The sequence below is a fragment of the Cornus florida genome, unplaced genomic scaffold, assembly GCF_030987335.1.
Source record: "Cornus florida cultivar Cherokee Brave unplaced genomic scaffold, ASM3098733v1 CherokeeBrave_3.0.0_Hap2_Chr03, whole genome shotgun sequence".
Lineage (NCBI taxonomy): Eukaryota > Viridiplantae > Streptophyta > Magnoliopsida > Cornales > Cornaceae > Cornus > Cornus florida.
The window spans coordinates 23,244,131-23,271,083 of record NW_026775573.1 but is presented as its reverse complement, the minus strand read 5'-3'; the positions used below and the strand labels follow the sequence as shown (position 1 = coordinate 23,271,083).

Here is a 26,953-nt window from a genome sequence, read left to right as displayed (position 1 = left end):
CCCTAAATAATCAAGAACTAACCGTTTTTTTAAACTTCACAAGCGAGATAAGATAAAAAAAAAAATCATTTTATATCACATAAAAGACTATCCCGGTGAAGGAAAAAAAGAAGAAGCTAATAAGTGTGCATCAAATTTAAGCAAGATTCACCAACATTCAAATAAGAAGAGAATTTCACCAAGTACTCACTGAAAAAAATTACAAATTAAATTAAATCGGTTCGGTAATTACACATGTAAAATTATAGGTAGCTTATTTTCAATTTGGTCAATCCATCCTAAACCATGAATAGTCGCATCAACCATGGTCACTTTTGTATGTAAATTGAAAAAATAAAAGCAAGGAATTAGTAACTGCATATTATCATTGTCACTTTTGTATGTAAAATGAAAGTTTATCTGTAAAATGAAAAAAACAGAAAACAAGAAATTAATAAGTAACTGCGTATTACTATGGTTACTTTTGTATGAAAAATGAAAGTTTTACCTGTAAAATGAAAAAACACAGAAAGCAAGGAAAAGTACCTGCATATTAAATAGTATAATTAAAAACATAATTAGTACTTCAAAAATGCCAACGGATTGCAAAAATGAATAAATGCTTCGCATCATTCTCACTGCTGCCAGTGTCACCTTCCCTGCCTATGAAGGAATTCCGAATTCTGGAAATTAGGCTGCGGCTTGATGATAAACTTCTTGCACTTGGTCCGTAGAAACAGGCAGCCTTCACCAAATGTTTTATTGGCGCATGATAACTTTTAATGCTACCAAAAGGTGGAGTGCCAGACCCGTGACAAAAATGAACCAGAATGGTTGGCTATCAGCCATCACCAACACGTAGGCAAATAGGAAGTTGAAAGTTAGACCAATACAATATCTTACCATTTTAGGGAGAGCATGTATATACATCCAAAATGCTCTCAGAGGTCCCTGAAATAGAAGAAATAAACAGCATATAACACAAATAGAGATAGAAGCAATCTTCATACTTTTTTCTTGGTTGGGCGTGGGTGGTTCGAATTTCAAACATCCCTTGTCATTTGGGACAAGGACCAAATACCTATTCACCCTAAGGCCGTATCATAAGGAAAATATGACAATCAATGAAGAAACATAAAGGCCAAGCCACAATAGGTACAACTATTCTTTGATTTTGATTTCTTTAATGATTTGTTCTCTAGTACGTTGTGGGACTCTGGGTTGTTGTGATACCCCTCGATTCTAGAGCCACGGGTGATCAAGTCCGGACACAGATCCGAGGGATACCAGACAATCAATATATAAACAAGCAAGAATAAAACTGAATTAAGAATAAAATAATGATACGCTGAAAAGAATTCTAATTGTAAAACCTCCAAAATAAAAGTTTTAATATAAATAAACTTTCCAATCCGTACAACTCGGGAATCCATCTAGTGGACCCCTAATATTTCCAACTGGTAAAACATTTACAGAATTAAAATCCAAAACCAAAATAAGAAAGAAAATCCTATGTAGTCGGAAGAGTGAGTGACTGTATCTGCATCACCACGATCAAACCCTAAGCCTGGTACTCACGATCACCTGAAAAAAATAAAGGTGGGTCAGGCCCACATGCAAGTTCCATCCTACTACAATCCGTACATAAACCCGATACGCAGATACATCCTAGATAGCTCGGCAATATCTACAATAGTCCATAGATATATAAATACACACTATAGGATGCTCACTAGCCTATATCATAGTTCAGCCTGGGTAGAAGGTGACCTATAAAATACGCTTTTCAGCGGCCAAGTACCTAGACCTACCAGGGAACATTTGCTATATCTAGCTACTCAACCTTTGCGATATATGCACCCTAACCGTGATCAGGAGACTCAAGCTCGTATCACAGTACCATAAATATATATATAAATTCCTTCCTAATGCCGAAAGATAAAACAAGCATCCATTATGTCGTTCAACTGTTTTAGTTGACAGGATATGTATCCATGTAGGAGTTAACTATTTTAGTTAATCCATTCCGTATGTAAGAAGGGGTAGGACTTAGCTTTTTGATCTAATCCATCCCTGATATGTCACCGTCCCATACCGGTACATATAATGCAAATGATCCATAAACGATGCACATTCATTAGAACATCAAATAAATTCAGAAACTAGCATAATAGAAAATTGATATTATTAAGATCCTATTATGCATCCAGTATATGATTATAATCATAGATCCTCCTTTTAAATTGTTAAAGTACTGATAAACAATTTAAGTCATCCATTTTCATATAATTGACAGAACAGAAATTATGACAGTTCAGCAATTATCATCCATAACATAATATAATGAAAAACAGAATTATAAACTGCACATTATACTAGAATTCCTAACCAATACATCCATACTAGTTCATTTACATTATTAAAACGAAGACTAGCATATAAATCCTCCTCAATCCTTGTCGGCATGTAAATTAATATTTAATTCTCATGGCGACTATTTAATCCTTAACTATAAGTCCGAAGCATGATCTAATGATACTCAGATATAAAAACTGAACACTTTTTTTTTGAATGCCAAAACCACCTCCATGCTAGTCCATTTAGTTTTCTAAAGCAAGACTAGCAATTACAACTTCCACTGCTCCTGACAGCATATAATTTAGTATCTAAATTTCATGATGTCTATAACTGTAGTAGAAACCAACATTCCTGGGACCCATACATTATATATTTCATTTATATAACCTCACAAAAACAACTTTTATTTTAGTCCGTTTAATTTACTAGTACCACGCTAGAAATTAACCCTTCCACCCTCCTTAACTGCATGCTTAATTAATAATTAAAAGTCATGACATCCACTCCCATAGCCTCAACCAATAATTCTAGGTCTTTTAATAAATTAAATACATCATTTTAAAACCTCTCCATTAAATTTGCTTAAACATCACGACAAGCAATTTAATTTCTTCCAAGCCGTAAACCGCATGTGAATTTAATTTTAAATCCCAAGTTGATCAAGTTCCTAACATGAATTAATTATTCATGGGTAGAATTAATCATTCTTGGGTATAATCCTATTTAATTACATCATTCAAATCCATTAAACCAAGTTTAAACACACACTGGAGCCCTGAAATCACAAAATTCACGTACTGGCACTTTATAAAATTGGAGCCCCCTCCAATTTTAAGTTGAGCCGGCTCCAATTTTAAGTTGAGCCGCCTCAACTCTTTGTGGAGCCGGCTCCACTTCAATGGAGCCGCCTCCATTGAAGTGTGGAGCCGCCTCCACTTCCCCAGCCTCCGTTTTTCCTTCTTTACTTCCTCTGTGTTGCCTTCTTCGTGTCCGGCAAAGCCTCCGCCCTCTGTCCCACCTTTTGTTAAAGATTTCTAAGGTTCAAATTAAGTCCTAACAAGCCTAGAAACTTCTTTTATTCCAGCATGAATTACCTAGCAAAAGCTTAAACCATGAACGCAACAGTTTATGTTTTCTCCGTTTATCTTCTTCGCGTCCGGCGAAGTTCAACCCTCCGTTCTAGAATTTTTCTTACATTCCTAGGGTTCAATTCAAGTTCATTAAATCCTAGAAACTCCTCAAATTCTCTTGTGAAATTAATGACAAAAAAATTTAAAACCAAAACACAACAGTTCATAGTTTCAAAAGCGAACAGGGGTTTAAAATTGTACAGAGACTCTATCACGCATAAACATCCATTTTAATAATTAAATTAGATTCCTGGAGACTATAGAGAATGCACAGAACACAAGTTTACAGGAAGGAGATAGAATGAAACTTGCCTTTAGGTTTCGGTTTGAAACCTTTCAACGCCGTTGCTAACTAGTCCGACGAACTGTAGACTACCGGCAACTCTCCTACTGCTCCAGTTCTATCTCAGCATCAACCTCTTCCTTCCTCTATGGTACACCTTTAGTCCATAGATGAAAGCTTAATTGATTCTCTCTGTGTCCCTCTGTGTTTTTCCCCTCAAACCTCTCTGTTTCTCTCTTCTCTAGTTTCCCTCTGTTTACCTCTCCAGATTATTACGTGAAAAGGGTGTCTTGCAGACAAATATTTTTCTATATATATAGACTCATGCAAAAAACCCTAATCCTAATTCCAGCCCAAGTATAATTCGGCCAACCAAAATACTTAACACCAAAACCCTAAACGTAAATATAACTACAACCATATAACTTAAATCAAATAAGTCACACAAACCATTTAAAAACACGTAATAATAAAAAAAATACCAATTAATCAAATAAATAAAATAAATCCCAATTGCACGTAATTAAGTTAAAATAAATAAACAATATAAAACAAATACACAATACCAATTTTAAACAAGTAAAACAATTAACCACTAAGCCAGATAAATCATATTTAAATGCACACAAAACAAATAATCAATTTATCAATTTAAAATGCACATAAATAATTAATTAAATTTCCATTATATCCTTTTTAAAATTAGGGGTATTACATTCTTCCCCCCTAACAAAAGGAATTCCGTCCTCGGAATTCACAAAACTCTGAATTAATATCTTTGCAAAATTCATTTCCGTTTTCGTGTGGCACAGCCCCTTTAGATGAGCGCTACCCAAATTCTAACACATCCAACCATATACAATATTCCTATGTTTAAGAAATAGCATAAATATGCAACTCCTAGATTGTATCTAGCAACGATCCAATCTTACCCAATATTTAATGAAGGGTAACCATCCCTCGTCCTTCCAATTCCATAGAACTAACACCTAAAAGTCCTATGCATCCAGCTCTTAACAAGTTGGTAACGCTAAACAATAGGCTACTGCCGAAACCAATAACCAATACCCGTGAAGAGTCAGTGCGATACAGAAAACTGACTTTCCTCCAAAACACATTGCTTCTGATACGGAAAACCGCTCAAACAACCCTTCCCTGATAGAAAACTCCCATGTACGAGTTTAACTAGCTACAAAATCCCACTGTCGCCTCCAAACCGTGAGCACTCAGTACCAAAAGAGAGCATGGTTCTCCAATGTATCCTTACATAAAGTCAAGGTCTTATCAGATAACTTCGCTTCCATGTCGGACCAACCATTAAGAGATCGACACAACCCGACTATCTAAAATCCCAAACATTGTTGCACGAACCTCCTTGTGCCAACAATAACACAGATAATATCTGAAATGGTAAGTAACACTTTCAATTACCCATGCCAACCTAGGATACATATCCTAAGCATATTTGCCATGATTAAATAGAATATCGCGGTCCAATTTCCCGTCTAGAGATGCAAAGCATAGTTGTTGCTCCAACACCTTCAGAAAGCTCCTTTGACATAGCAGCAGTTATCTTCCATATTGAATAACCACATGCTATACCTCCATTATCAGCGTAATGTACAACTGATAAGAAACGCCAAATATTCTAAGTTGACCACTTCCATTTCCCTGGTAACAGTAGGTGTTATAATTTCCACATGTTAAACCACAACGGTTTGCGCAATAACCACCGAAGGTTCAATTGTCATACCGGTTGATAAGATCATCCTCTGCCCTATCACTTCCACCAGACGTTGCTTAAAGCAAAGTGTGAATCACCACATCTATCCATCTAAGCCGTCTCGTGATCCGCGCTATTCGTAGGAACTGATATCTTACTAGTTCCCAAAATAGACAAAATGAAACTGATTTAAGTTTATCAGTCAACGATCTCCCAACCAGAATCCTGACCTTTGTGTAGAATCGGTAATCTCTCATCTAAATCCGTGGAAACTACTCTGTCAGTCCCGCTCTAGCATGAGAAGTGGCCGCAAGGATCTAATGATCTCTGACGGTCCATCTAGATTATGTACTAGATATCAGACTTTGAGACGGATATTAGATGTTTGGTCTCATCCTCAAGTCTTTGACATCTTACCTTTCTAACATAAATAAGTGGCTAGTAGACATCCCGTCTAACTGCAACCGCATATGGAAATCTTTTCATCCTCCAAATAGTCAAAAATTTCCGAGCAACAACTATTTGTTGCGAACGGTAACCTAAAAAAAAAATTTCCATATTATTTGTGCAATTGAGTGACTCTGCCTCCTCCTTGATATGCATCGCCAGCACCTCCTCCTAATAACACCCCCCTGATGAGAAAAATTCTTGATTAAGAATTTACTGATGACTAGTAAATTCGTCTACTAACCTCTGTCGGTGTCATTCCAACAAGTACTTAAACCAGTACCTAAATCCTCTTACTGACTTAGGAACACCTGTTTAAAATTTTCCTAGAAGATATTCAGCCAAGCCAGTTCCTTCGATAAACCAGCATGACGTTACAGCTTATCCACTGAATCTATATCATTTGACTCAAAACTACTGGTTTTTTTTTTTTCTTATCCCATCCTGAACACATGCTACAACCACGCATGTCTAGGTTCATTTGATTGACTAAAGTTAGATATACTAACCAAATCCTATGATCACAAGCCTACAATCCTAGCATAATTAACGCTATTCTTCTAAAACGGTAATTAACTGATACTTGACGAAAAAGAAACACATAAAGCACACACAATAAAACACAATAAACTCCTACGTAAAACATCATTCCTCCTAGCAAAGAAAATTTCTTTTAGAAATCAACTTTACCCGATTAGTCCACAATCTCCTTTCTACAGTTTCGGAGGTAATCACCCAACCTCGAAACATAGCTCAACTCATAGCTTATAACAACATCCATTTGCTTCCGCAAATTCCAAAGGCTTAACCTTCATCCTCCTTATATACGAAATGCAACAATCTAATTGTAGCTTTAAGAAAACAACTTAGACCATTACAACCTAATTCCCACACTTCCCGGAACGTGATATAAAATCATTGCCTCGTTCTGAGAAGAACTCTATCCGATTCCTGAACCCCTGAAGAGTTCCTTTATCTACCTCTTTTAAAGGTAACCCAAAAGGTTAACTATCCACACCAACCCTATAAGTATCGTTCACTATTTTATTAGCGAACAACATCACCCTCTCGCGATCCTTTATTAACAAGATTCAATACCCTCTTTCTGGGGTATGCTACAATTTTCTCCACTAGAATCCTCTTGGGACTCCTATTCCCCGTTTGTCTCCTTTATGAGAACAACTGCAATCGTGTTGGTCCCTTCATGCGGTGACCTCAAACACACTCCTAAATTCTTCCTTGGCCTATATCTCTAAAAGTAATGCCAACCGAAACTAAACCTTTGATCCCGAGTTCTGCTTCTGATAAAGAACTTGATAACATACTCCTTTACTCCTTTGGGTCTGAATCGCTGTTGCTGCGGACCCCATCCTCCTTCTAGTGTCAACCATTCTATACTTATAGAATATAATTGACATCAGCTGCTCCTCCTAACGAACCGTAAAAGAGTACAATGAATCCTAACATAGCTCTAAATTTTAAGAGACACAACGCGGAAGACTTCTGACGAAAGACACTCCTAAGGACACTAGAACCTGGAGTGCTCTGATACCAACTGTGATACCCCTCGATTCTAGAGCCACGGGTGATCAAGTCCGGACACAGATCCGAGGGATACCAGACAATTAATATATAAACAAGCAAGAATAAAACTGAATTAAGAATAAAATAATGATACGCTGAAAAGAATTCTAATTGTAAAACCTCCAAAATAAAAGTTTTAATATAAATAAACTTTCCAATCCGTACAACTCGGGAATCCATCTAGTGGACCCCTAATATTTCCAACTGGTAAAACATTTACAGAATTAAAATCCAAAACCAAAATAAGAAAGAAAATCCTATGTAGTCAGAAGAGTGAGTGACTGTATCTGCATCACCACGATCAAACCCTAAGCCTGGTACTCACGAACACCTGAAAAAAATAAAGGTGGGTCAGGCCCACATGCAAGTTCCATCCTACTACAATCCGTACATAAACCCGATACGCAGATACATCCTAGATAGCTCGGCAATATCTACAATAGTCCATAGATATATAAATACACACTATAGGATGCTCACTAGCCTATAGCATAGTTCAGCCTGGGTAGAAGGTGACCTATAAAACACGCTTTTCAGCGGCCAAGTACCTAGACCTACCAGGGAACATTTGCTATATCTAGCTACTCAACCTTTACGATATACGCTCCCTAACCGTGATCAGGAGACTCAAGCTCGTATCACAGTACCATAAATATATATATAAATTCCTTCCTAATGCCGAAAGATAAAACAAGCATCCATTATGTCGTTCAACTGTTTTAGTTAACAGGACATGTATCCATGTAGGAGTTAACTATTTTAGTTAATCCATTCCGTATGTAAGAAGGGGTAGGACTTAGCTTTTTGATCTAATCCATCCCTGATATGTCACCGTCCCATACCGGTACATATAATGCAAATGATCCATAAACGATGCACATTCATTAGAACATCAAATAAATTCAGAAACTAGCATAATAGAAAACCGATATTATTAAGATCCTATTATGCATCCAGTATATGAATATAATCATAGATCCTCCTTTTAAATTGTTAAAGTACTGATAAACAATTTAAGCCATCCATTTTCATATAATTGACAGAACAGAAATTATGACAGTTCAGCAATTATCATCCATAACATAATATAATGAAAAACAGAATTATAAACTGCACATTATACTAGAATTCCCAACCAATACATCCATACTAGTTCATTTACATTATTAAAACGAAGACTAGCATATAAATCCTCCTCAATCCTTGTCGGCATGTAAATTAATATTTAATTCTCATGGCGACTATTTAATCCCCAACTATAAGTCCGAAGCATGATCTAATGATACTCAGATATAAAAACTGAACACTTTTTTTTTAAATGCCAAAACCACCTCCATGCTAGTCCATTTAGTTTTCTAAAGCAAGACTAGCAATTACAACTTCCACTGCTCCTGACAGCATATAATTTAGTATCTAAATTTCATGATGTCTATAACTGTACTAGAAACCAACATTCCTGGGACCCATACATTATATATTTCATTTATATAACCTCACAAAAACAACTTTTATTTTAGTCCGTTTAATTTACTAGTACCACGCTAGAAATTAACCTTTCCACCCTCCTTAACTGCATGCTTAATTAATAATTAAAAGTCATGACATCCACTCCCATAGCCTCAACCAATAATTCTAGGTCTTTTAATAAATTAAATACATCATTTTAAAACCTCTCCATTAAATTTTCTTAAATATCACGACAAGCAATTTAATTTCTTCCAAGCCGTAAACCGCATGTGAATTTAATTTTAAATCCCAAGTTGATCAAGTTCCTAACATGAATTAATTATTCATGGGTAGAATTAATCATTCTTGGGTATAATCCTATTTAATTACATCATTCAAATCCATTAAACCAAGTTTAAACACACACTGGAGCCCTGAAATCACAAAATTCACGTACTGGCACTTTATAAAATTGGAGCCCCCTCCAATTTTAAGTTGAGCCGGCTCCAATTTTAAGTTGAGCCACCTCAACTCTTTGTGGAGCCGGCTCCACTTCAATGGAGCCGCCTCCATTGAAGTGTGGAGCCGCCTCCACTTCCCCAGCCTCCGTTTTTCCTTCTTTACTTCCTCTGTGTTGCCTTCTTCGTGTCCGGCAAAGCCTCCGCCCTCTGTCCCACCTTTTGTTAAAGATTTCTAAGGTTCAAATTAAGTCCTAACAAGCCTAGAAACTTCTTTTATTCCAGCATGAATTACCTAGCAAAAGCTTAAACCATGAACGCAACAGTTTATGTTTTCTCCGTTTATCTTCTTCGCGTCCGGCGAAGTTCAACCCTCCGTTCTAGAATTTTTCTTACATTCCTAGGGTTCAATTCAAGTTCATTAAATCCTAGAAACTCCTCAAATTCTCTTGTGAAATTAATGACAAAAAAATTTAAAACCAAAACACAACAGTTCATAGTTTCAAAAGCGAACAGGGGTTTAAAATTGTACAGAGACTCTATCACGCATAAACATCCATTTTAATAATTAAATTAGATTCCTGGAGACTATAGAGAATGCACAGAACACAAGTTTACAGGAAGGAGATAGAATGAAACTTGCCTTTAGGTTTCGGTTTGAAACCTTTCAACGCCGTTGCTAACTAGTCCGACGAACTGTAGACTACCGGCAACTCTCCTACTGCTCCAGTTCTATCTCAGCATCAACCTCTTCCTTCCTCTATGGTACACCTTTAGTCCATAGATGAAAGCTTAATTGATTCTCTCTGTGTCCCTCTGTGTTTTTCCCCTCAAACCTCTATGTTTCTCTCTTCTCTAGTTTCCCTCTGTTTACCTCTCCAGATTATTACGTGAAAAGGGTGTCTTGCAGACAAATATTTTTCTATATATATAGACTCATGCAAAAAACCCTAATCCTAATTCCAGCCCAAGTATAAGTCGGCCAACCAAAATACTTAACACCAAAACCCTAAACGTAAATATAACTACAACCATATAACTTAAATCAAATAAGTCACACAAACCATTTAAAAACACGTAATAATAAAAAAAATACCAATTAATCAAATAAATAAAATAAATCCCAATTGCACGTAATTAAGTTAAAATAAATAAACAATATAAAACAAATACACAATACCAATTTTAAACAAGTAAAACAATTAACCACTTAGCCAGATAAATCATATTTAAATGCACACAAAACAAATAATCAATTTATCAATTTAAAATGCACATAAATAATTAATTAAATTTCCATTATATCCTTTTTAAAATTAGGGGTATTACATTCTTCCCCCCTAACAAAAGGAATTCCGTCCTCGGAATTCACGAAACTCTGAATTAATATCTTTGCAAAATTCATTTCCGTTTTCGTGTGGCACAGCCCCTTTAGATGAGCGCCACCCAAATTCTAACACATCCAACCATATACAATATTCCTATGTTTAAGAAATAGCATAAATATGCAACTCCTAGATTGTATCTAGCAACGATCCAATCTTACCCAATATTTAATGAAGGGTAACCATCCCTCGTCCTTCCAATTCCTTAGAACTAACACCTAAAAGTCCTATGCATCCAGCTCTTAACAAGTTGGTAATGCTAAACAATAGGCTACTGCCGAAACCAATAACCAATACCCGTGAAGAGTCAGTGCGATACAGAAAACTGACTTTCCTCCAAAACACATTGCTTCTGATACGGAAAACCGCTCAAACAACCCTTCCCTGATAGAAAACTCCCATGTACGAGTTTAACTAGCTACAAAATCCCACTGTTGCCTCCAAACCGTGAGCACTCAGTACCAAAAGAGAGCATGGTTCTCCAATGTATCCTTACATAAAGTCAAGGTCTTATCAGATAACTTCGCTTCCATGTCGGACCAACCATTAAGAGATCGACACAACCCGACTATCTAAAATCCCAAACATTGTTGCACGAACCTCCTTGTGCCAACAATAACACAGATAATATCTGAAATGGTAAGTAACACTTTCAATTACCCATGCCAACCTAGGATACATATCCTAAGCATATTTGCCAAGATTAAATAGAATATCACGGTCCAATTTCCCGTCTAGAGATGCAAAGCATAGTTGTTGCTCCAACACCTTCAGAAAGCTCCTTTGACATAGCAGCAGTTATCTTCCATATTGAATAACCACATGCTATACCTCCATTATCAGCGTAATGTACAACTGATAAGAAACGCCAAATATTCTAAGTTGACCACTTCCATTTCCCTGGTAACAGTAGGTGTTATAATTTCCACATGTTAAACCACAACGGTTTGCGCAATAACCACCGAAGGTTCAATTGCCATACCGGTTGATAAGATCATCCTCTGCCCTATCACTTCCACCAGACGTTGCTTAAAGCAAAGTGTGAATCACCACATCTATCCATCTAAGCCGTCTCGTGATCCGCGCTATTCGTAGGAACTGATATCTTACTAGTTCCCAAAATAGACAAAATGAAACTGATTTAAGTTTATCAGTCAACGATCTCCCAACCAGAATCCTAACCTTTGTGTAGAATCAGTAATCTCTCATCTAAATCCGTGGAAACTACTCTGTCAGTCCCGCTCTAGCATGAGAAGTGGCCGCAAGGATCTAATGATCTCTGACGGTCCATCTAGATTATGTACCAGATATCAGACTTTGAGACGGATATTAGATGTTTGGTCTCATCATCAAGTCTTTGACATCTTACCTTTCTAACATAAATAAGTGGCTAGTAGACATCCCGTCTAACTGCAACCGCATATGGAAATCTTTTCATCCTCCAAATAGTCAAAAATTTCCGAGCAACAACTATTTGTTGCGAACGGTAACCTAAAAAAAAATTTCCATATTATTTGTGCAATTGAGTGACTCTGCCTCCTCCTTGATATGCATCGCCAGCACCTCCTCCTAACGACACCCCCCTGATGAGAAAATTCTTGATTAAGAATTTACTGATGACTAGTAAATTCGTCTACTAACCTCAGTCGGTGTCATTCCAACAAGTACTTAAACCAGTACCTAAATCCTCTTACTGACTTAGGAACACCTGTTTAAAATTTTCCTAGAAGATATTCAGCCAAGCCAGTTCCTTCGATAAACCAGCATGACGTTACAGCTTATCCACTGAATCTATATCATTTGACTCAAAACTGCTGGTTTTTTTTTTCTTATCCCATCCTGAACACATGCTACAACCACGCATGTCTAGGTTCATTTGATTGACTAAAGTTAGATATACTAACCAAATCCTATGTTCACATGCCTACAATCCTAGCATAATTAACGCTATTCCTCTAAAACGGTAATTAACTGATACTTGACGAAAAAGAAACACATAAAGCACACACAATAAAACACAATAAACTCCTACGTAAAACATCGTTCCTCCTAGCAAAGAAAATTTCTTTTAGAAATCAACTTTACCCGATTAGTTCACAATCTCCTTTCTACAGTTTCGGAGGTAATCACCCAACCTCGAAACATAGCTCAACTCAAAGCTTATAACAACATCCATTTGCTTCAGCAAATTCCAAAGGCTTAACCTTCATCCTCCTTATATACGAAATGCAACAATCTAATTGTAGCTTTAAGAAAACAACTTAGACCATTACAACCTAATTCCCACACTTCCCGGAACGTGATATAAAATCATTGCCTCGTTCTGAGAAGAACTCCATCCGATTCCTGAACCCCTGAAGAGTTCCTTTATCTACCTCCTTTAAAGGTAACCCAAAAGGTTAACTATCCACACCAACCCTATAAGTATCGTTCACTATTTTATTAGCAAACAACATCACCCTCTCGCGATCCTTTATTGACAAGATTCAATACCCTCTTTCTGGGGTATTCTACAATTTTCTCCACTAGAATCCTCTTAGGACTCCTATTCCCCGTTTGTCTCCTTTACGAGAACAACTGCAATCGTGTTGGTCCCTTCATGCGGTGACCTCAAACACACTCCTAAATTCTTCCTTGGCCTATACCTCTAAAAGTAATGCCAACCGAAACTAAACCTTTGATCCCGAGTTCTGCTTCTGATAAAGAACTTGATAACATACTCCTTTACTCCTTTGGGTCTGAATCGCTGTTGCTGCGGACCCCATCCTCCTTCTAGTGTCAACCATTCTATACTTATAGAATATAATTGACATCAGCTGCTCCTCCTAACGAACCGTAAAAGAGTACAATGAATCCTAACATTGCTCTAAATTTGAAGAGACGCAACGCGGAAGACTTCTGACGAAAGACACTCCTAAGGACACTAGAACCTGGAGTGCTCTGATACCAACTGTGATACCCCTCGATTCTAGAGCCACGGGTGATCAAGTCCGGACACAGATCCGAGGGATACCAGACAATCAATATATAAACAAGCAAGAATAAAACTGAATTAAGAATAAAATAATGATACGCTGAAAAGAATTCTAATTGTAAAACCTCCAAAATAAAAGTTTTAATATAAATAAACTTTCCAATCCGTACAACTCGGGAATCTATCTAGTGGACCCCTAATATTTCCAACTGGTAAAACATTTACAGAATTAAAATCCAAAACCAAAATAAGAAAGAAAATCCTATGTAGTCGGAAGAGTGAGTGACTGTATCTGCATCACCACGATCAAACCCTAAGCCTGGTACTCATGAACACCTGAAAAAAATAAAGGTGGGTCAGGCCCACATGCAAGTTCCATCCTACTACAATCCGTACATAAACCCGATACGCAGATACATCCTAGATAGCTCGGCAATATCTACAATAGTCCATAGATATATAAATACACACTATGGGATGCTCACTAGCCTATAGCATATTTCAGCCTGGGTAGAAGGTGACCTATAAAACACGTTTTTCAGCGACCAAGTACCTAGACCTACCAGGGAACATTTGCTATATCTAGCTACTCAACCTTTACGATATACACACCCTAACCGTGATCAGGAGACTCAAGCTCGTATCACAGTACCATAAATATATATATAAATTCCTTCCTAATGCCGAAAGATAAAACAAGCATCCATTATGTCGTTCAACTGTTTTAGTTGACAGGATATGTATCCATGTAGGAGTTAACTATTTTAGTTAATCCATTCCGTATGTAAGAAGGGGTAGGACTTAGCTTTTTGATCTAATCCATCCCTGATATGTCACCGTCCCATACCGGTACATATAATGCAAATGATCCATAAACGATGCACATTCATTAGAACATCAAATAAATTCAGAAACTAGCATAATAGAAAATTGATATTATTAAGATCCTATTATGCATCCAGTATATGATTATAATCATAGATCCTCCTTTTAAATTGTTAAAGTACTGATAAACAATTTAAGTCATCCATTTTCATATAATTGACAGAACAGAAATTATGACAGTTCAGCAATTATCATCCATAACATAATATAATGAAAAACAGAATTATAAACTGCACATTATACTAGAATTCCCAACCAATACATCCATACTAGTTCATTTACATTATTAAAACGAAGACTAGCATATAAATCCTCCTCAATCCTTGTCGGCATGTAAATTAATATTTAATTCTCATGGCGACTATTTAATCCCCAACTATAAGTCCGAAGCATGATCTAATGATACTCAGATATAAAAACTGAACACTTTTTTTTTGAATGCCAAAACCACCTCCATGCTAGTCCATTTAGTTTTCTAAAGCAAGACTAGCAATTACAACTTCCACTGCTCCTGACAGCATATAATTTAGTATCTAAATTTCATGATGTCTATAACTGTACTAGAAACCAACATTCCTGGGACCCATACATTATATATTTCATTTATATAACCTCACAAAAACAACTTTTATTTTAGTCCGTTTAATTTACTAGTACCACGCTAGAAATTAACCCTTCCACCCTCCTTAACTGCATGCTTAATTAATAATTAAAAGTCATGACATCCACTCCCATAGCCTCAACCAATAATTCTAGGTCTTTTAATAAATTAAATACATCATTTTAAAACCTCTCCATTAAATTTGCTTAAACATCACGACAAGCAATTTAATTTCTTCCAAGCCGTAAACCGCATGTGAATTTAATTTTAAATCCCAAGTTGATCAAGTTCCTAGCATGAATTAATTATTCATGGGTAGAATTAATCATTCTTGGGTATAATCCTATTTAATTACATCATTCAAATCCATTAAACCAAGTTTAAACACACACTGGAGCCCTGAAATCACAAAATTCACGTACTGGCACTTTATAAAATTGGAGCCCCCTCCAATTTTAAGTTGAGCCGGGTCCAATTTTAAGTTGAGCCGCCTCAACTCTTTATGGAGCCGGCTCCACTTCAATGGAGCCGCCTCCATTGAAGTGTGGAGCCGCCTCCACTTCCCCAGCCTCCGTTTTTCCTTCTTTACTTCCTCTGTGTTGCCTTCTTCGTGTCCGGCAAAGCCTCCGCCCTCTGTCCCACCTTTTGTTAAAGATTTCTAAGGTTCAAATTAAGTACTAACAAGCCTAGAAACTTCTTTTATTCCAGCATGAATTACCTAGCAAAAGCTTAAACCATGAACGCAACAGTTTATGTTTTCTCCGTTTATCTTCTTCGCGTCCGGCGAAGTTCAACCTTCCATTCTAGAATTTTTCTTACATTCCTAGGGTTCAATTCAAGTTCATTAAATCCTAGAAACTCCTCAAATTCTCTTGTGAAATTAATGACAAAAAAATTTAAAACCAAAACACAACAGTTCATAGTTTCAAAAGGGAATAGGGGTTTAAAATTGTACAGAGACTCTATCACGCATAAACATCCATTTTAATAATTAAATTAGATTCCTGGAGACTATAGAGAATGCACAGAACACAAGTTTACAGGAAGGAGATAGAATGAAACTTGCCTTTAGGTTTCGGTTTGAAACCTTTCAACGCCGTTGCTAACTAGTCCGACGAACTGTAGACTACCGGCAACTCTCCTACTGCTCCAGTTCTATCTCAGCATCAACCTCTTCCTTCCTCTATGGTACACCTTTAGTCCATAGATGAAAGCTTAATTGATTCTCTCTGTGTCCCTCTGTGTTTTTCCCCTCAAACCTCTCTGTTTCTCTCTTCTCTAGTTTCCCTCTGTTTACCTTTCCAGATTATTACGTGAAAAGGGTGTCTTGCAGACAAATATTTTTCTATATATATAGACTCATGCAAAAAACCCTAATCCTAATTCCAGCCCAAGTATAAGTCGGCCAACCAAAATACTTAACACCAAAACCCTAAACGTAAATATAACTACAACCATATAACTTAAATCAAATAAGTCACACAAACCATTTAAAAACACGTAATAATAAAAAAAAAATACCAATTAATCAAATAAATAAAATAAATCCCAATTGCACGTAATTAAGTTAAAATAGATAAACAATATAAAACAAATACACAATACCAATTTTAAACAAGTAAAACAATTAACCACTTATCAAGATAAATCATATTGAAATGCACACAAAAAAATAATCAATTTATCAATTTAAAATGCACATAAATAATTAATTAAATTTCCATTATATCCTTTTTAAAATTAGGGGTATTACATTCTTCCCCCCTAACAAAAGGAATTCCGTCCTCGGAATTCACGAAACTCTGAATTAATATCTTTGCAAAATTCATTTCCGTTTTCGTGTGGCACAGCCCCTTTAGATGAGCGCTACCCAAATTCCAACACATCCAACCATATACAATATTCCTATGTTTAAGAAATAGCATAAATATGCAACTCCTAGATTGTATCTAGCAACGATCCAATCTTACCCAATATTTAATGAAGGGTAACCATCCCTCGTCCTTCCAATTCCATAGAACTAACACCTAAAAGTCCTATGCATCCAGCGCTTAACAAGTTGGTAACGCTAAACAATAGGCTACTGCCGAAACCAATAACCAATACCCGTGAAGAGTCAGTGCGATACAGAAAACTGACTTTCCTCCAAAACACATTGCTTCTGATACGGAAAACCGCTCAAACAACCCTTCCCTGATAGAAAACTCCCATGTACGAGTTTAACTAGCTACAAAATCCCACTGTCGCCTCCAAACCGTGAGCACTCAGTACCAAAAGAGAGCATGGTTCTCCAATGTATCCTTACATAAAGTCAAGGTCTTATCAGATAACTTCGCTTCCATGTCGGACCAACCATTAAGAGATCGACACAACCCGACTATCTAAAATCCCAAACATTGTCGCACGAACCTCCTTGTGCCAACAATAACACAGATAATATCTGAAATGGTAAGTAACACTTTCAATTACCCATGCCAACCTAGGATACATATCCTAAGCATATTTGCCATGATTAAATAGAATATCGCGGTCCAATTTCCCGTCTAGAGATGCAAAGCATAGTTGTTGCTCCAACACCTTCAGAAAGCTCCTTTGACATAGCAGCAGTTATCTTCCATATTGAATAACCACATGCTATACCTCCATTATCAGCGTAATGTACAACTGATAAGAAACGCCAAATATTCTAAGTTGACCACTTCCATTTCCCTGGTAACAGTAGGTGTTATAATTTCCACATGTTAAACCACAACGGTTTGCGCAATAACCACCGAAGGTTCAATTGCCATACCGGTTGATAAGATCATCCTCTGCCCTATCACTTCCACCAGACGTTGCTTAAAGCAAAGTGTGAATCACCACATCTATCCATCTAAGCCATCTCGTGATCCGCGCTATTCGTAGGAACTGATATCTTACTAGTTCCCAAAATAGACAAAATGAAACTGATTTAAGTTTATCAGTCAACGATCTCCCAACCAGAATCCTAACCTTTGTGTAGAATCAGTAATCTCTCATCTAAGTCCGTGGAAACTACTCTGTCAGTCCCGTTCTAGCATGAGAAGTGGCCGCAAGGATCTAATGATCTCTGACGGTCCATCTAGATTATGTACCAGATATCAGACTTTGAGACGGATATTAGATGTTTGGTCTCATCCTCAAGTCTTTGACATCTTACCTTTCTAACATAAATAAGTGGCTAGTAGACATCCCGTCTAACTGCAACCGCATATGGAAATCTTTTCATCCTCCAAATAGTCAAAAATTTCCGAGCAACAACTATTTGTTGCGAACGGTAACCTAAAAAAAAAATTTCCATATTATTTGTGCAATTGAGTGACTCTGCCTCCTCCTTGATATGCATCGCCAGCACCTCCTCCTAATGACACCCCCCTGATGAGAAAAATTCTTGATTAAGAATTTACTGATGACTAGTAAATTCGTCTACTAACCTCTGTCGGTGTCATTTCAACAAGTACTTAAACCAGTACCTAAATCCTCTTACTGACTTAGGAACACCTGTTTAAAATTTTCCTAGAAGATATTCAGCCAAGCCAGTTCCTTCGATAAACCAGCATGACGTTACAGCTTATCCACTGAATCTATATCATTTGACTCAAAACTGCTGGTTTTTTTTTTCTTATCCCATCCTGAACACATGCTACAACCACGCATGTCTAGGTTCATTTGATTGACTAAACTTAGATATACTAACCAAATCCTATGATCACATGCCTACAATCCTAGCATAATTAACGCTATTCCTCTAAAACGGTAATTAACTGATACTTGACGAAAAAGAAACACATAAAGCACACACAATAAAACACAATAAACTCCTACGTAAAACATCGTTCCTCCTAGCAAAGAAAATTTCTTTTAGAAATCAACTTTACCTGATTAGTTCATAATCTCCTTTCTACAGTTTCGGAGGTAATCACCCAACCTCGAAACATAGCTCAACTCATAGCTTATAACAACATCCATTTGCTTCAGCAAATTCCAAAGGCTTAACCTTCATCCTCCTTATATACGAAATGCACCAATCTAATTGTAGCTTTAAGAAAACAACTTAGACCATTACAACCTAATTCCCACACTTCCCGGAACGTGATATAAAATCATTGCCTCGTTCTGAGAAGAACTCCATCCGATTCCTGAACCCCTGAAGAGTTCCTTTATCTACCTCCTTTAAAGGTAACCCAAAAGGTTAACTATCCACACCAACCCTATAAGTATCGTTCACTATTTTATTAGCGAACAACATCACCCTCTCGCGATCCTTTATTGACAAGATTCAATACCCTCTTTCTGGGGTATGCTACAATTTTCTCCACTAGAATCCTCTTAGGACTCCTATTCCCCGTTTGTCTCCTTTACGAGAACAACTGCAATCGTGTTGGTCCCTTCATGCGGTGACCTCAAACACACTCCTAAATTCTTCCTTGGCCTATACCTCTAAAAGTAATGCCAACCGAAACTAAACCTTTGATCCTGAGTTCTGCTTCTGATAAAGAACTTGATAACATACTCCTTTACTCCTTTGGGTCTGAATCGCTGTTGCTGCGGACCCCATCCTCCTTCTAGTGTCAACCATTCTATACTTATAGAATATAATTGACATCAGCTGCTCCTCCTAACGAACCGTAAAAGAGTACAATGAATCCTAACATAGCTCTAAATTTTAAGAGACGCAACGCGGAAGACTTCTGACGAAAGACACTCCTAAGGACACTAGAACCTGGAGTGCTCTGATACCAACTGTGATACCCCTCGATTCTAGAGCCACGGGTGATCAAGTCCGGACACAGATCCGAGGGATACCAGACAATCAATATATAAACAAGCAAGAATAAAACTGAATTAAGAATAAAATAATGATACGCTGAAAAGAATTCTAATTGTAAAACCTCCAAAATAAAAGTTTTAATATAAATAAACTTTCCAATCCGTACAACTCGGGAATCCATCTAGTGGACCCCTAATATTTCCAACTGGTAAAACATTTACAGAATTAAAATCCAAAACCAAAATAAGAAAGAAAATCCTATGTAGTCGGAAGAGTGAGTGACTGTATCTGCATCACCACGATCAAACCCTGAGCCTGGTACTCACGAATACCTGAAAAAAATAAAGGTGGGTCAGGCCCACATGCAAGTTCCATCCTACTACAATCCGTACATAAACCCGATACGCAGATACATCCTAGATAGCTCGGCAATATCTACAATAGTCCATAGATATATAAATACACACTATAGGATGCTCACTAGCCTATAGCATAGTTCAGCCTGGGTAGAAGGTGACCTATAAAACACGTTTTTCAGCGGCCAAGTACCTAGACCTACCAGGGAATATTTGCTATATCTAGCTACTCAACCTTTACGATATACGCACCCTAACCATGATCAGGAGACTCAAGCTCGTATCACAGTACCATAAATATATATATAAATTCCTTCCTAATGCCGAAAGATAAAACAAGCATCTATTATGTCGTTCAACTGTTTTAGTTGACAGGACATGTATCCATGTAGGAGTTAACTATTTTAGTTAATCCATTCCGTATGTAAGAAGGGGTAGGACTTAGCTTTTTGATCTAATCCATCCCTGATATGTCACCGTCCCATACCGGTACATATAATGCAAATGATCCATAAACGATGCACATTCATTAGAACATCAAATAAATTCAGAAACTAGCATAATAGAAAACCGATATTATTAAGATCCTATTATGCATCCAGTATATGATTATAATCATAGATCCTCCTTTTAAATTGTTAAAGTACTGATAAACAATTTAAGCCATCCATTTTCATATAATTAACAGAACAGAAATTATGACAGTTCAGCAATTATCATCCATAACATAATATAATGAAAAACAGAATTATAAACTGCACATTATACTAGAATTCCCAACCAATACATCCATACTAGTTCATTTACATTATTAAAACGAAGACTAGCATATAAATCCTCCTCAATCCTTGTCGGCATGTAAATTAATATTTAATTCTCATGGCGACTATTTAATCCCCAACTATAAGTCCGAAGCATGATCTAATGATACTCAGATATAAAAACTGAACACTTTTTTTTTGAATGCCAAAACCACCTCCATGCTAGTCCATTTAGTTTTCTAAAGCAAGACTAGCAATTACAACTTCCACTGCTCCTGACAGCATATAATTTAGTATCTAAATTTCATGATGTCTATAACTGTAGTAGAAACCAACATTCCTGGGACCCATACATTATATATTTCATTTATATAACCTCACAAAAACAACTTTTATTTTAGTCCGTTTAATTTACTAGTACCACGCTAGAAATTAACCCTTCCACCCTCCTTAACTGCATGCTTAATTAATAATTAAAAGTCATGACATCCACTCCCATAGCCTCAACCAATAATTCTAGGTCTTTTAATAAATTAAATACATCATTTTAAAACCTCTCCATTAAATTTGCTTAAACATCACGACAAGCAATTTAATTTCTTCCAAGCCGTAAACCGCATGTGAATTTAATTTTAAATCCCAAGTTGATCAAGTTCCTAGCATGAATTAATTATTCATGGGTAGAATTAATCATTCTTGGGTATAATCCTATTTAATTACATCATTCAAATCCATTAAACCAAGTTTAAACACACACTGGAGCCCTGAAATCACAAAATTCACGTACTGGCACTTTATAAAATTGGAGCCCCCTCCAATTTTAAGTTGAGCCGGCTCCAATTTTAAGTTGAGCCGCCTCAACTCTTTATGGAGCCGGCTCCACTTCAATGGAGCCGCCTCCATTGAAGTGTGGAGCCGCCTCCACTTCCCCAGCCTCCGTTTTTCCTTCTTTACTTCCTCTGTGTTGCCTTCTTCGTGTCCGGCAAAGCCTCCGCCCTCTGTCCCACCTTTTGTTAAAGATTTCTAAGGTTCAAATTAAGTACTAACAAGCCTAGAAACTTCTTTTATTCCAGCATGAATTACCTAGCAAAAGCTTAAACCATGAACGCAACAGTTTATGTTTTCTCCGTTTATCTTCTTCGCGTCCGGCGAAGTTCAACCTTCCATTCTAGAATTTTTCTTACATTCCTAGGGTTCAATTCAAGTTCATTAAATCCTAGAAACTCCTCAAATTCTCTTGTGAAATTAATGACAAAAAAATTTAAAACCAAAACACAACAGTTCATAGTTTCAAAAGGGAATAGGGGTTTAAAATTGTACAGAGACTCTATCACACATAAACATCCATTTTAATAATTAAATTAGATTCCTGGAGACTATAGAGAATGCACAGAACACAAGTTTACAGGAAGGAGATAGAATGAAACTTGCCTTTAGGTTTCGGTTTGAAACCTTTCAACGCCGTTGCTAACTAGTCCGACGAACTGTAGACTACCGGCAACTCTCCTACTGCTCCAGTTCTATCTCAGCATCAACCTCTTCCTTCCTCTATGGTACACCTTTAGTCCATAGATGAAAGCTTAATTGATTCTCTCTGTGTCCCTCTGTGTTTTTCCCCTCAAACCTCTCTGTTTCTCTCTTCTCTAGTTTCCCTCTGTTTACTTTTCCAGATTATTACGTGAAAAGGGTGTCTTGCAGACAAATATTTTTCTATATATATAGACTCATGCAAAAAACCCTAATCCTAATTCCAGCCCAAGTATAAGTCGGCCAACAAAAATACTTAACACCAAAACCCTAAACGTAAATATAACTACAACCATATAACTTAAATCAAATAAGTCACACAAACCATTTAAAAACACGTAATAATAAAAAAAAATACCAATTAATCAAATAAATAAAATAAATCCCAATTGCACGTAATTAAGTTAAAATAAATAAACAATATAAAACAAATACACAATACCAATTTTAAACAAGTAAAACAATTAACCACTTAGCCAGATAAATCATATTTAAATGCACACAAAACAAATAATCAATTTATCAATTTAAAATGCACATAAATAATTAATTAAATTTCCATTATATCCTTTTTAAAATTAGGGGTATTACAGTTGTGGTTGTGGTTGCGTTGGGTGGTCTATACTGATTACTAGAAGAAGAAGAAGATGTGGAGCAAGGAGGGAAAAACAATAACAATAACAATAACAAACAGCAGAAGAAGGGGTGGAGAGGCAAAAGGAGTATGGGTGTTTATATCGTTTGTGAATGACTTTAAAATGGAAAAAGAAGAGAGTTGAAGTATGGTGAGAGTGCAGTAGCCAAAAGAATGATAAGAATATACCTGGTCTCCAAGAAACTTGCACGCTGTAGCAGAGGCGAAGCATGGTAACCAAAAAAGCTCTTCTGAATTTTAAGCTCAGTATGATGTATTTACAAATAAATGGAAAAAAACTCAGTCAAGAACAACTGAAACGATTGGAAAATTCAATCACGCACAACTTCAAGAAGATTAAGATCTTTAGGAGCAGAGAGTGAAACGTCATGCTAAACCACCAGCCACACACGTAGTTAGAAAAGTACTTGAAAGTAATCAGACCCAACAGAGCAGCGACCATGTCAATCGGAGGTTTCTGGAAGATTTTGCTTAAAAGAATGGGATTCGGGGTCGGCATCCATTTACTCTACCCTATTTGGTGTGTATAATGATGGCATCCACTTACTCGACTATAATTGTGGTGAGTGGGTTACAGCTGGTAACCCACCAACCACATATTTATTATTATTATATATATATATATACACACATTATAATATATATACACACTACTACCACACACACACACACACACGTTTCTCAATGACAATGACAAGCAGCTGTCTACCATGTTGAAAACAAGTACTGTTGTTAGAAGAGAAATGTGTGGTGTAATGATAAGGTTGAGTAGGAGGGGTATTTATTTATAATGCAAGCATGTGGAAGCTAACACTCAATTTTCTATAATACAAGTGGCTAGACTGACTGAGGCATTAAATGCTTTCTTTTATTTCATCTTATATGTAATTAAGTCGGCGTGTCCATAGCTTACCCTTTTAACAAAAAAAAAAAAAGTCGGTGTGTCCATTTTCCATTAAGGAGCAAGAAAATAATGTTCGACTGTCTACGTATAAATAAATTATTATATATATACATAAATATTTATTTATTTATATGCTTTTAAGAGGTCTCTTTTGTGAGAAGACTCGTGAGTTTTTTTTTTTTTTTTTTTTTTTTTTTTTTTTTTTTTTTTAAAATTTAAGAGGTTTCTATGCAAAACGAATGCGTGAAGAACCTCGTCTTCTCCAAAACCTTCTTACTGAAAATCACGGTCAAGTAGAGAAAGGTGTGTATAATGATGGCATCGTTCCATTTACTTTTTTATAATTTGAAATAAAGCATGGCCCACCACCAGCCATTAGGAAAAACCCATGATGATGTATTGGTCAAAGTGAACCAAATTCATTGAGAAGACTAGTAGTTATATAGACAACCACAATTTGGCAACATATTACCATATATACCAGGTCTGCCAATCTAGATATCTTTTAGCTTGGTTACATTAATCTAGTCACTTTTAAAAGTAACCATTGTGTCTTTATAATTTTAACTTATTAAAATCAACTCTACAAAATTTATTTCTTTTTAATAATAGAATTTCATTTCATTTACAATTGAATTCTAATTCTTTTTTAATTCCAATTTTAAATCTCAAAAGAATTTGATTATCAATTTTTTATCCCAATAAAATTTGATTTTATTTCAAATTTAATAAAATATATTTCTTTATAAAAATATTAAATTTTATATGGCGAAAAAATACTACTAAATTACATAGGATAATAGTTTGGGCTTTATTTTCAATACTTGATTTTAAGGGCTAAAAGTCAACAAAAAAGGGATATTCCTACTCATCTTCAATGGCTTTATCCAAATCGGTCCATTTATTCAAAGGATGATAATTTCCCATGAACAAATTTCATATGTTTTTTGAGCTAGTAATAATAGTTTGACTAATCACATTTTACTAGACACACGTGCAACTTGACATCTGTGAACAACTTTGTAACCTTACGATTGATAATACTTTTTTAATGATTCTAAGTTTTATATAATAAAAATAAGAATAATAATAAGAAATCCGGCAATCGAACATTGTTGAAAATATATATTTTCATGCACCTAATCAATGTACACGGTTTTTTAATTGAAATTCCCCTCCTTGCTATATACTTAAGGCTGCAACTCGGGCAGGGCTAGCCCGAATTTACCCGAGCTCAGCCTGAAATTTTTAAGGCTTGGGTAGTGTTTTTCTGTTCTAGGTCTGGGCTTGGGCTAGATATTCTGAGCCTGAATTAAATTCAGTTTGGGCTTGGGTTGATATTATATAAAGCCCGAAGCTGTAACGACCCGGGTTTTATTCAACCCGGTGTGTAAGTGATGAACCGAGGATTGACCCGATAATGGATCCGAATTGCAGAAGCGAAGATAAACCAAGGTCTCTAGGGATATTAATCATTCCTAAGACACCAACGTGACCTTCCATGAAGTCACGGAACTCAAGAAAAGCGAATGAGCAAACGAAAGTCAAAACGGGCTAAATCCGTCAATTAAGGGCAAAATGGTCAATTCACAAATAAAAGGAGAAAATTGACTCTAAACAATTCAAACAAGGTGGATATAACCTAATCTTATCATTTCACAACATTTCAAGAGGTTCTAAGAACTTTGGACAAGAATTCCCCAAAAACGCCCTTCCCGGTTTAAGCAAAAACTAAACCTATCTCACTAAAATATGAATAACTCTCACTATGATTTGAATCTGAGAATGGAATATGTACCATTAGAAAGCTGACTCAAAATCCTTGAGTTTAGGCTTAAGAATAATCCCATTTGGATTAGAAATGAAGGAGATATGACCGTTTGAAGTTAGAACTTCAGTGCTGGAACAAAATCTGGAAGGCAGGTGTATGAGGGGAGTTTCAGTCGACCGAAATAAAGTTTTGGACGACCTAAACTGGCAGAAACTTTTCAAAAACCTGATTTTAAAGAGTGGGACACTTCGGTAGACCGACATAAGCCATCGGTCGACCGAAATAAGCCATCGGTCGACCGAAAACACCTCGAATCCTGTTGGAAGCTTTGCTAAACATGTGAGATTTGAAATTGAACCTATGGAATTCATTCTACCCACATGCATAGGTCAAAACTGATTCTTTCTAAGGGAAATTAAGCATGTGAATATGTCAACAAGCATAATATGAATTATTTATACATAGAACAATGGCTCATGGCCTCATACACATCATTTACAAAAATCTCACATGCTAGACCTCCAAAGTTTGTTAAAATACATTCTTAAAGCAAAAGATGATACCAAATGACTACAAGTACTAAATTAAGCATGTTTGGCCCTTGGCCTTGTTACACACACATCCAAAGAGTATCAAAAGGTGCACTTAAGTGCACATTATATTGTTTGAACAATAAATACATATTTTGTCATAATAAGCAAAATGAAACAAGATATGCTAACAAGTGTATATTCTAATATAACAAAAATACTCCAAGCAGTGTAGCAAGTCTAAGATTGTTGTGCATCCCACAATAATGCTTCTTTACCTGAAAAACACCCGGTAACTTCGGGGTGAGTAAACAACTTTACTCGTAGGGAATGAGCATGCATAAGTTTAATTTATTACAAAGTTTGCAATTTAATATAATTCAATCAATGCTATTAAAGTAACATTA

The 26,953-nt window shown here is 36.3% G+C and overlaps 1 long non-coding RNA gene across 1 annotated transcript; it reads right to left on the bottom strand.

Annotated features, from left to right (window-relative positions):
* Window positions 1-430: 430 nt before the first annotated feature.
* LOC132299947 (uncharacterized) lies at window positions 431-23,917 on the bottom strand. The gene is made up of 2 exons (XR_009480234.1): window positions 23,510-23,917; window positions 431-930 (listed from the first exon to the last, which is right to left on the bottom strand). It is a non-coding gene; the product is annotated as an uncharacterized LOC132299947 (long non-coding RNA).
* Window positions 23,918-26,953: the final 3,036 nt, after the last annotated feature.